The sequence below is a fragment of the Aotus nancymaae genome, unplaced genomic scaffold, assembly GCF_030222135.1.
Source record: "Aotus nancymaae isolate 86718 unplaced genomic scaffold, 86718_ANA_hifiasm-v0.15.2.pri h1tg000029l, whole genome shotgun sequence".
In the NCBI taxonomy this organism is placed as follows: domain Eukaryota; kingdom Metazoa; phylum Chordata; class Mammalia; order Primates; family Aotidae; genus Aotus; species Aotus nancymaae.
Window position 1 is genome coordinate 52039382 of NW_026988442.1, and position 12916 is coordinate 52052297.

At 39.0% G+C, this 12916-nt stretch overlaps 1 protein-coding gene across 10 annotated transcripts in view; it reads left to right on the plus strand.

The window, feature by feature from the left end:
* Nucleotides 1-12916, plus strand: part of RBMS1 (RNA binding motif single stranded interacting protein 1) — a 215660-nt gene that overhangs the window by 155588 nt on the left and 47156 nt on the right. The gene's annotated exons all lie outside the window — the stretch shown is intronic.

Below are 12916 nucleotides of genomic sequence, written 5' to 3' on the forward strand. Positions count from 1 at the left end.
TATAGTCTTTCCTTTTCTAGGTGAGCATGTGTAAGACCTTCAGCTGTTCCTTCCTTGCAGGATGTGATTTCTAGCTCTTTGTTTATGGTGCTTACTCTCTTCTGAAAGAGCTCAGAAGACTAGGTTAAAGGAGATGTTTACAATAATTGCATTCAGTGTAGAAAGCAGGCTGTCTCACTCATTTATTTATTCCTCCACTCCTTTCTTCTGAACGTTGAATGTTTATTATTTGTCAGGCACTATTGCTGAGGCCTCATATACAAGGAGGAAAACACAGTCCAAGGACATACACCTAATGGGGATGACAGCCATGCAGATAATGTAGCAGCGTGCTGAGTGCTGCATCAAGATGCTGCATGGACAGGATGCCGTGGGCAGAGTGCAGAGACAGCACTCAGCTCAGCTGGGAAAGGTCGGAAAAGGCCTGCTACTAGAGAATGCCATTAAACTGAGTCTTGCAGAAAGATGCTAAATTTCCCTGGTGAAGGAACATCTTAAAGGGCAGGAAATTAAGGTGGAGCAGGACACGACAGGGACCTATATAGAGATACAGAGGCAAGCTGGAGTTTTATTCATTTGTTAAGACTGCTGTAACACAGCACCACAACCTAGGTAGCTTAAACAACAAATAGTTATTGTCTTACGGTTGTGGAGTCTAGAAGCCCAAAATTAAGATGTCAGCAGGGCCATACTTCCTTTGAAACCTGTGGGGGAACATCCTTCCTTGCCTCTTCCAGCTTTGGTGGTTTGCCAGCAATCTTTAGTAAGTTCCTGGCTTGCAGGAATCTCTCCCTCCAATCTCTGCCTCTGTTTTCACGCAGCCTTCTCTCCTGTTTCTCTGTTCACATCTCCCTCTTATGAGAACACCAGCCACGCTGGATTAGGGCCTACCCCGAGAGACTCATCTTAACTCGACTACATCTGCAAAGACCCTGTTTCTGAATAAGATCACCTTCAAAAGAGGCCTTGGGGCATAGGACTTCCACATATCTTTTGGGGGACACACAGTTTAACCCGTAACAGTGGGTGTTGGAGAATGGTGAGCAGAAAGGCCCAAGAGCATAATGTCTTTCCTATGATCGGCTTTTTGTGTGTGTGTAACCTAAAACTTAATTATTCTGGGGCCTTGAACTTGTGCTTAATCAAAAACAGACAAAAAACAACAAACAGGTATTTTCATGTGAATAAGCCAAGACTTTTACTAAATTTATGTAGTTGATTTTGCCCCCTTGGAACTTACATGTAAGACCTGTTTTTCCCTGATGAATATTATTTTATTGACTTTGGCCAAATATTCATTCTAGCCTGTTGAAATAATTTCAAAGTGTTAGTTCTGTCATCTTATATTCACCATCCCCCCCAGCTTTGGGACATTTATATATTTGATAAGTGTGCCACCAGTGACCTGATTTATGTCATTGTTTAAAGTGTCTTTTACAAGTGCCGGCCAAGAACAGAGCTGTATGGCATATCCCCAGATGCCTCCCTTCATGTGCGCCATGACCACTAACCAGCAGTTGACAGCTCAGTCACTTGTCCAACCAGTTACCACTCACACAAGCCACATTTCATCTTCCCAGATTTCCTCATCATCCATGAGCAAATAATGATTTTTTTATTTAACTCAAATCAAAATACATTATGTAACATTCCTAAGCAGACCTGATTTTCTCACTACCCCCCAAAGTAGAAAAAACAAATGTTTAATGTTCTTACAGTTCTGGAGGTTAGATGTCTAAAATTAAGATGTCCTGACTTGCTCTTAAGGACTTTGCTTGTACCTGTTCTTTTCATAAGTCTCTCTAACCTTCTATTTACTAATCCAGTCTAGAATTTTGCTTCAGATCAACATTCATCTTACCTGCCTTTAGTTTCTAGAATCTAGTTTTTTTGTTTTTTTTAAGGAAGCTGAATAGCATTTTGCCATCCTATCAACAGCTCTCGTGTTATGCAAGGTTTCTCAAAACAAGATTGGAAAATGCTTACTGACTTTCATATAGATAAGAAGCACTTTTAGCCCTGATCTCCATACCCGGAGATCAGTTATGATCTCCAGTATGACCCACACTTGCCAAGTACAAGCAGAAGAACATCATCATCTGAAAAACAGTGAATTTAAGCTCTATTGAGGGTGAGGCATATTACCTTCGTTTGGGATATGGTAATTGTGAGAAACTGATACTAAAGTAATTTTACAGCATTTGGTGCTCTTTATAGTTGTATGTTTTTATACAAAGATAATTCCTCTCTGATTTTTGTAAGTTTCAAGATTCTGAATTTTTGGAGCCGTTCTATCCTGCCTCGGCAATGATTGCTCATCTTTATTTGCAGTATCTAAGGACAGGGTTGTTTGCAGGCAAACCAGTAAGAAATCAATATGGGGGCCTATGTATACTTTTCCATCAGATCCACTCTTACAGCTGTAACTATTGTCACAAGTGACCTTTGAGCCAAATGTGTAAGTTTAGAAACGTCAACTCCTAGCAGGCTACGGTAGCATTCCCTTGCTTATACAGTCCAAGTGTGTCTTTCACTAGGGGTATGTTTATATCCTATCCCCAAATGTTTTAGAGCTGAAGTGAGTAAAATAGATATCATTTGCCTTGTCAGTCTTTTCTTCAGACTGGCTTTTCAAGGTCACAGGACAGTCAGGATTTATTACTTGAGAAAAGGATGGACTACATTTGGAAATCAATATGCTGGTGCATTGTTTTGGATCAAAGCCAACGTTAGTGTTCAGTCTAAGAAATGTCCAATTTGATTCTTGCCTTTTTAGTTTGTATCAGAATCAAGAGAAATTTTAGGTAATTCTGCACACTCTGTTTTAATAGCTTCAGATAACTCTGTTTTCCTTCAGAGAGGATGTTTACTTTTTTTCTCTGTCACGCTGTTCTTGTTTTGAATGAAGCAGTCATTTATGGTTTTCAGTGTTGGAGTTTAATGCATTCACTTTCTATAGATTCAGACACAGTTATTTGGTTGTGTATGTGTATGTAAGATTTTCAGTTGTGTAATTTACTTTGAAAGGAATGACAAATTTAGAGACACCTGAAAAACAGTCTAGGAACAAAAGCCTTTCTGGTTTTTTTTTTTTTTTTTTTTTTTTTGGTGCATGCCCCCCACCACCCCCTGCCCTGGTCCCTTACATTTTGTTTCTAAGGCTGGAGGGGAAGGGGCTGCTAATTTTTAATTTCATTTTAAACTCCTAAATTGCCTTGCTTCCCTCCTGTGATTTTATAAGCTAAATTGGCATAAAATATAAGGTCATACTCATTTTCTAAGGCAAAATGTATTTCCCTTCTAATCATTGCTGCCCATGTCCCCTAACTCCCCACACCAAACACTTTTGGGGGGAAAATCATATTACATGTTTATATTTTATTCACTCAAACCAATGTATGTTTAGAGATTAACAACATAAAAAAAAACTGTAGTGAAAAGTAGCAAAAAAGTTAGGTCTCTCTTTTCTCAACATTTTGCCACATAGGATCACATTGATATTAGGGTAAGAAGGTAGCCTGGCTAAATGCTCTCAAGTAATTAGAATTAGAAGTGCCCTTAATTGAAGGGCATGGGAGAAAAGGATAACATTTATTAGTCATTGAATATTCATTATATGTCAAGCACTGTACGACTTTACAACAGCACTGTGTGGGAGGCCTTATCATACCACTTTACAGATGAGGAAGCTGAGGCCAGGCAGCTAGACCAGAGTCACAGCGCTGCCCATTGGCTATATCAGCACTTGAGGACAGGTCTCTTTAGTGGCAACTCTGTCTTGTTTCCATTATAATATTGTCTTCCTTATGTTTCAGTACAGTTAAGCGATATGGAAACACAAAGGTGACACTGTCAAAGCAAAAAAAATACATTACAGGTTTTGGTGAGGGAGGAACAAAATTTAAGAAATAATTATTGTCAGTTCATAAATTCAATTCAGATATAAAAGGCCACCTTCTATAATCAAATTGCCTTTGCTTTAAAAGTTGGGCATTAATCAGTGTTTGAGACATTTGGGGATTCATTTTTATGATAGATAATACACGTTTTACTTGCAAAATTCTGAGTTTCATTTTCAGCATATATTATTTTCCTCTGACATATTAGTACTGGGGAACACTAATTTGGGTCTGGCCATCTGTGACTACATCCTTAAGTGCTGCAGTACAGTGACTTGTGGTAAAAATATTGTCATAAGATAATGTAAATGACCTTTTGTGTGCAATGTGCTCTTAAAAGACCATAAAATAGTGTAAAGCTACTTTACCTTGATTGCAGACCATAATAGACTTAATACTAAACTATAATAGCAAGTCTGTGTAATAAATCAAATGCTTTATAGTATGCTTTTTTATTTAGAAGAGAGGTTATAAGTTTTTCTTGGAATATGGCAAAAAATGCATCTTAGCGATTTTTAATGAGGTAGTTTTAGCGTTTTAGATGAATTTTTTAGTCCAAGTTATACATAAAGTAAACAGCATCAATTGTTCCCTTTATATACTATTTATAATGGATTCACCCAGGAATGTCTATAAGACAAATTAACAGGAATGCTTCTGAATTTAGTGAGAAAGAGTTGTTAGTCTCAAAATCTAGGTAGAGATGACCAGTTTCATTTGTACTCTCAAAGGATGTGTCGATCTGAAAATTTCAGTTTTGAAAAATCACATATGTAGATGTCTGTATCCTCTCTTGAAAAAATGTGATACTTTGTCCCAATGCTTCTGTAATTTATTCTTCATCAGCTCACATGCTGTAAGGCAGCTACGCCAGCTGAGGGTTAGACCTCATGAGGATTGTCTGAATTTCTGCCAAATCACCTCAAATCTGCAGGCTCTGCACCTGTGACTGGAGCTGAAATTGTTGTCCTTTCAGTTCAGGACAGTTCAGAAAAGTGAAGTTTGTAATTTCTTTTCCCCGTCTTCTAAATTCACAGAGACAAGCCACTGGCTTTCCATTACATAGATACCATGGATTATTTTTCTCAGATGTCAAGTTAGGCATTTAAGACTTCTTCAGATAAATCCGTTGTCTTTAATCTCTCCTTCCCTGTAAAAACTTTCCATTCACCCTCTCCCTCTCATCATCCCTCATTGTAATTTCTTGAACTTAAGTGTTACTGCCATAATACAAAAAGCAAGAAAATAAATAAAATGTGGCATCTCTCTCTGCTAATCCTGGACATAAAATTTTCATTAATCTTACCAAAATAATTGCTCTTGTGATTTCATTCTACAGTTTCAAATCCTCCAGCCTCATTCTGTTCTCTCTGTCCTCTTCTTGGAATGCAGAGTCCTCTAAGACCTTTGGAGACTTAAGCTTCCATAACTCACTACATAGGTTTGCATTAGATTCTTTATTGTCCTGAAGAGCCCACCTAGATTTTTGTTTTTCCCAGTCTTCCTTACTCAACTTGACCTTCCCTCTATGCTTATGTCCCCTTTATTTAGCATCCATCATACAGGGCCTCATATTTTTAGTTATTTTTTAGTATTAAAAGTTTTTTACATGCCCCAAAGGACTGTCCTCCTTAATGGTAGCTGTGGCATCTGCTGTGTTTTTCATAAGCCTTGAAAGGGCATGCTGTAAACACGCTATAAATATTTGTGAGTTGATTTCTTGGTTTGATCTCTCCTTTCTTGACTGTACTTATATCTCCTGTAATCCCTTCACCTTCAGCGCCTGGTTTTCGGTTTCTGACCTTCTAGGTCTTCAGTAGCTTTTCTTTCCAAGCATTCTTCTTTAAACCTTGGCTTCAATTCCAGCTGCATAAGATGTAGCTTCCTGTTCTGCATATACCAGGAATCTTTTATTCACAAAAGTACACTCAGCCATATAACACAAGTGGAAGGGGCAGTTATCTAATGTAAGAGTTAGGCCAGAACAAGCAAATGAAATGTGGAATATCTTTCTATACGCCTAATTTTTGTGTCTTGGAGGAGTCTTGTAGAAACATTGAAAATCATCAGGGCAAAAGAGGTAAAGTCTTATAAAATTTATTTGATTTTGATTGCCTAATTTAAAATTTTTATATCTTCTGTCTCATCTCCAAATACCACTTTACTTATTAAATAAATTAAGAAAATATAACCAGTTGAATTACTCCAGGTAGTGAGAATTCAGAATAACATGGGTAAATGACTCTACTATTTTTAGGCCTCATTCTCCAAAAAAAGTTTTTATTTGCCAAACAGGTATAGTGTATATTTTGTGTTCCTTTCCCTATCCAACCACTGTTAAAAGAACTAAAGCAAGTTTTAGGAAATCCCCTTTGTCTGGGAGGCCACTGAAAAAACAAAGCAGCCAAAAAAGTGATTTAGAAAACTGCATTCATCTGTGTGTATGTGTGTAAGGTGGTGTATTGTATTTTTTTCTTTTTTCCCAGCAACTCCAAAATAACAAGAGGGGGTTTGGCTCGTAGCCCTCAAATTCATTTCCCTCAAATAGATAACATTAGTTATTCCTTTTAAGCTTTAAAGCCTGTCCTGCCAACCCTTCACTGATGTATATGCTCTATTGGGCATATTATTCCAAGATAGACCAATGTTGTGTATCCAGAAGGTCTGTAGGCAGGTAACTTTTTCCTGAATGTCATCAGCATCTGTCTTAAAGACCTTAGCAATTACAGAGTCCACCCTCATCCCTGACTCTTTTGGAGCTGTGCAGAGTCGAACTGGGAATTACTTTCAATCTGTGGAACAGTCTGTGGTTGGTGACCAAAGTTTCTAGAGCTGTCAACATGCTTAGCCTTTAAACTCCAAAGCAGACATTCAGCCTCCCATCTTTATTACTTAGTTGTGTAACCCTTACTCACTCTGCTCCTGAGTTGCACATCTACAAAGAAGGAATAATACTCCACCTCCCCAAAAGATTGTTGCAAAGCTTAAAATAATTGGCCTTTATATATATTGCTTAGAATAGTGCCTGGCATAGAGTAGGAGCTGTATACCTGTAAGTAATCACTTTTATTATTCCCCTGAATTAACTCATGAGGTCATAGGTTTTTTGATGTTGATGTTTTATTTTTCTCTTCTTTTTCTCATTTCAATCCCCTGCCCCTCCTACTTGCTGATTATTGCCATTTACATAGGCGCAGCATCTTTCACAGATGTGTGAACCCCTGTTTGTCCTTCGGGAGTAGTTATTATGAAAACTATCATCCTATGTGTATGAGCAATATCCTGCCCTTTCTCAAACTTAAAGTATCTTTTTTGTTTATATGTATCGCTTTTTTTTCACTGTTGTTTTTAACACACCCATTGCTTTTTCAGGTTTAATAATATTCATAAAATATTCTAAAACTAACGCAAGCACTGCAAATGACCCCATGCGCCTTAAATGAATTTACAACTGAAATGACCAATATTAAAATAATTTACCAACCATTATCGCCATCTGTTGGTGGTGGTTGGAGTGGACTCCACTCTCCAGAGCTTTGGCTTATAACTGGGACTCCTCAAAAGCTGCACGTTTCCTAGCACACAGGAAAATTGTGTGTGTGTGTGTGCGCGCATGTGTGTATATGTGTGTGTGCGTGTGTACATGTGCATGTGTGCCCATGCACACACACACACATATTTATACATTTGTACATATACATTGGACAAAGTCTGTCATGATATGCACCAATATTCATATCTAAGACTTCAGGTGATTTTAATTTTTTTCAACCTACTTTTCTATGTCTTCTAATTACAATAAGCTTGTGCTTCTTTTTTAGTATAAATTACCAAAATGTAGAATTTAGGAGGAACTAAGTGATGGAGGCAGAGTAGAAAATTAAGCTTTATATACTAAGTGCAAACTAAGATATGCCTAGATTTTATATTACAGCAGATGAAAGAGGAGATATAAATGGAAATAAAGAAATGAGTAAAACTGTGGTGGAAACTAAAGAAGTTTTAGTAAATTCTAAGCAAAAGGTTTTATCAGCCAAGTTCACTTAGGCCAAGAGGTTTAAATATGAGCTTTTACCTGTTATCCTCTCCCTTTGAAATTCATATTATTATATAGTCATGTCTCTTAATTACTCATTATCTTTTTACTGTCAGAGCTTGCTCTAGAGTGGATTATCTACTCTTAGCGAAGAATATTATAATCTGGGTAGCTGGAGCTGTGGTCTAACCCATGTTAGTTTGAAGCCAGATAAAACCAAGAATCTTCATAGTCACATTTTTTTTCCCATAAAATTCTACACCATGCTGTTTGGTCATGCACTTTCTTGGTGTCCTTAGAGTGTGAATTCTGCCAGTCAGGAGGCCTGTTTCTCTCAGTATGCCATATGTCACTATTCCTTAATGGCGACTTTTTCTTTTTTTGATACGGAGGGTCTCACTCTGTCACCCAGGCTGGAGTGCAGTGACACAATCCTGACTCACTACAACCTCTGCCTCCCAGGCCCAAGCGATCCTCCCACCTCAACCTCCCAAGTAGGTGGGACTACAGGTATGCACCGCCACATCCAGCTAATTTTTGTATTGTTTGCAGAGATGGGGTTTTGCCACCTTGCCCAGGCTGGTCTTGAACTCGTGAGCTCAAGCGATCTGCCCACCTCAGCCTCCCAAAGTGCTAGGATTACAGGCGTGCACCACCCTACCTGGCCGATGAGTTTTTTTAAAAAATTAAGATAGGAGCAAGGGGAGGTGAAGATCTGGTTGCTTTATGAATTTGTACCCAGATGTTTGTTACTCTTGCAGGCCTTGGTGATTGACAACAGAATTAGACTAAATGTTAACTGTCTGTAACAGCTCCCCCTTTCCCAACCCCCATTTTAAATTTTACTGCAAGTAAAATGAGTAGAGAGAGATGGTGACTGCCCTAAACCCTGCCACCCCTTATCCCAGTCCCTGAGGTGCCATTTGAAATATGGCTTCTCCTCATATTCTAGATCTGGACCTTTCCTGGCCCTTTTCTCATGCCATCAAAACTACTGGTTGTTACTCCAGTACCACAATAAGGTGTTCAAGTCACCCACTAAGGAGCTAACTTAGCTAGGGCCTGACCAGTTTCAAGGGTTGCAGTTTCTAGTTCTGGGGTATGTATTTTAATGGCAGCCTCTTGTGCTGTGAGTGGCATAACTGAGCAGACAGCCCAAAAGAAGAATATTTAGGAGATGGAAGCCCTTCAGCACCATAAGTAACTCCAAATATGCAGCTTCTTGTGCCACTTGTTTGCAGGAGGCCAGTACACAGCTGCCCCACACAGATGAGTGGGATCTGTTTTCTGATGTTCTGTGAAATCACAGTCTTTAAGTCTTACCCAACAAATTGCAAGGAAAGCCACAATAGAAAGTAAAACTGATAAATGTCAGAAATCACTCTTTTTCTGTTCACCATCCTCTGTCTTATTATCCCTCTTTCAACTATAAGGCACATGTCAATTTCTCATGTTTAAAACAAACAAGTAAAAAATTGCCTGTGCTTGGAAAATGAATATTTCAATACCATAGAGACCTTCTATTAGCCTTCAACTTCCATACTCAGAGTGCATAAGTGAAACACTGTTTCTCAAAATCATTTCATTGATAAGTTGCAGTGAAAATTTATTCCTTTGTGAGCTTTGGGATTTCAGGCAAGGTGTAATGCTCAAAACTTCTTTGAACTTTTTGTTTTCTCATATGCACAAATGGGAATAATAACACCTACCTCATAAGATTGTTGTGAAGTTGATTAAATAAGATCATACATGTAAAGTACCTGGCACAGTGCCTAGGATATAAGTAGGAGCTCAACAAATGTAATCCCCTTTCTGGTTTCTTAGAAAATAGCCAACTAAACAGTTGAGGAGATTAGGGATAGTTTCATGGAAAAGATAATGTTTGAACAGGTCCTTCAAGTTCAAGCATGGGTAGAATGGTGTAATGGAGAGATGTATTAAAGTGGTATTTAAGGTAAATTAATGCAACAGACAGGGTTGAAAGGCTGGATGCAGGGAGAGCCATTATGTGCTTTTCACATGTGTCTAGGAACAATGAAGGGAAACATATCAAAGACAAAACTCAGGAGAGTTATTGATCTCCTGGATTCAGGAGTTACTGAGTTGATGATGCCACAAGTACCCCAAGCTTGGTAGGAGATTGGGAGAGGGGCAGTGCTAGTGAATGAAAAGAAATGGAGAGAGACAGGGAAAGCCATGCTTGAGATACTGTTGAAGGTGGGGTTTAGAAAGCAGTGGGCTTGATATTTAACTACGTTGATATTTAACTAGATATTTAAGAATCTTAATAAAATATTAAGGTATTTAAGTAGAAAGAGGAAGAGAGAAAAACTAAAGCTTTGGTGAGTTTTTAAAAAACACATACACACACAAGGAAGAACTGGGCAGCATCAGAGGAGATTCATTAATTAAAACCATTGCACTCAGTGAATCTCCTAAGAGAAAGAACAGTTGAAGACCAAGTATTAAGCTTGATGAAAGTACTCAGTTAAGGAGGAATAAGAGGAAGCTGAATGGGTGAAGAACCCCTGAAAGAGGGCTACGAAAGGTGGAATGAGATGGAGAGTACCTGCCACAGAGAAGGGAGGAGCACTGGCATAGAGGACTCACGCCAGACATAGCAAAGAGGCCGAGAGAGGGTGTGGCGTGGCTTGCGTTTCAGCACTACTGAGCCTTTTCTCTCGGTCTACTTCCCCATGTCCCTTTCTCCATGCCTTTTCCTGTCTTTCCCATCATTAAATGTTGAAAGCAGAACTAGAAGTGTCGAAAGCCAGCCCTTTACCTTCCTTCTCCAAAATAGCCTTTCTTCTGTTTGGTGTACAAAAAGGCCTGGACTCTGAGAGCTCAAGCAGTCTCTTAATCTCTCTCTCAATCTCCTTACCCAAAATTAGAATCATACCTACCATCTCCCCTGCTTTTGGAAAAGTATGAAGCAGGGATACAATCTAAAAGTGCTTTCATCAAGGACTTGTGCAAACGAGAGTCCTGGTGTCTTCATCCATTTTTGTGTTCCTATGAAGGAATACTTGAAGCTGGGTAATTTATAAAGAGAAAAGGTTTATTTGGTTTGTGATTCACCAGGTTGTACAAGAAGCATAGCACCAGCAGCTGCTGCTTGTGAGGGCCTCAGGAAGCTTCCACTCCTGGCGAAGGCAAAGGGAAGAAGGTGTGTGCAGAGATCACGTGGAGAAAGAGAGAAAACAAGAAAGGAAGGAGGTGCCAGGCTTTTTGCACAACCAGCTGTCACCAGAAATAATAGAGCAAGAACTTACTCACTACCACAAGGATGTCATCAAGCCATTCATGAGGGATCCACCCTCATCACCCAGATACCTCTCATTAAGCTGCATCTCCAACTTTGGAGATTTTTGTTTTGTTTTGTTTGAGACATGGTCTTACTCTGTCACCTAGGCTGGAGTGCAATGACAGGATCATGACTCACTGCAACCTCTGCCTCCCAGGCTAAAGTGACCCTCTCACCTCAGCCTCCTAAGGAGTTGGAACTACAGACCCCACACCACCATGCCAGTCAATTTTTGTGCTTTGGGAGGGTAGAGACGGGGTTTTGCCATGTTGGCCAGACTGGTCTCAAATTCTAGGGCTCAAGCCATCCACTGGCCTCAGCCTTCCAAAGTGCTGGGATTAGAGGCATGAACCACTATGCTCAGCTGCGAATCATATTCCGACATGAGATTTGGATGGGTGAAGTATCCGTACAGTAGGAGCTGGTAGATATCAAGCATATAACCTAGGTAGATAGATGGTTGCTAAAAGGTTGTCTTTAAATCACTTACTTTTTCTCATTTGTAGATTATTACAGATTCTTTCTTTGTAAGCTTAGTGATCTGTTTTAATATTGTTATCAATGCTCAGAATCTCAACAGGGAATTGAAGGTGTTTGTACAGCATTATGCCTCTTAGATGTAATTGTCATTTGAACCTGAAATTGTCTTTACTTTTATGCCTAGTTAGTAATCATTTGATTACATGATTACACGGAGTGAACATAGGGAAGAGTAACTGAAGGAGAAAAGTGGCTCAAGCCTTTTTTTTTCTTCTAGATAAGTATATTTCAGCTTGTTTCAATGCATAAAATACAAGTCTGTAATATTCACAATGGTTTAAAATGCTACAAAATACTTCCATTTCCTAAATTTTTTAGTACACTTTTTAGTCCTCAAAATCAATCATGAGAAAGTTAAAATAGAGCACATGTGGAAATTTTGAAGTTAATATCTAGGAAGTTAATATCTAGACTGTAAATGAGGAAACGTGAGATGCAGATGCATCGGGTAAGTTACGTGCATTTCCCAGAGTCTTACTTTGATTTGTTTTGTTTGTTTTGTTTTTGAGGTAGAGTCTTGCTCTGTTGCCCAGGCTGGAGTGTAGTGGTGCGATCTCGGCTTACTGCAACCTCCGCCTCCTGGGTTAATGCGATTCTCCTGTCTCAGCCTCCTAAGTAGCTGGTACTACAGGAATGCACCACCACACCCAGCTAATTTTTCTATTTTTAGTAGAGACGGGGTTTTACCATGTTGTCCAGGCTGGTCTCAAACTCCTGGCCACAACTTACCCACCCACCTCAGCCTCCCAAAGTTCTGGAATTACAGGCGTGAGCCACTGTACCCATCCTTACTTTGATTTTTAAGAAAAATTTTTAAAAGTTATCTTTCAAAATTTTTTACCCTCAGTTTTTAGAAGGCACGCGTAGATAACAGTGCTTTTCCTCCTGATATAGTCACTGTGGAGAGAGGGTGGGTTTGGTTCATATTTACATTACACTGTCACTTCATTTTCAGTAGCAGTGTGCTAAATTGTAATGTTCTTTGTTTTTCCCATATTCCCCAGCGTCTGTGGCACATAAAGGAATTTGAGCATATTTCTCATAGAAACCTCATAAATTAATGATTAATCCCTGATTAATTCTTATATCCTTCATTATATTCTTGATTGTCCATTGCTTAGACACATGTGCATGCAC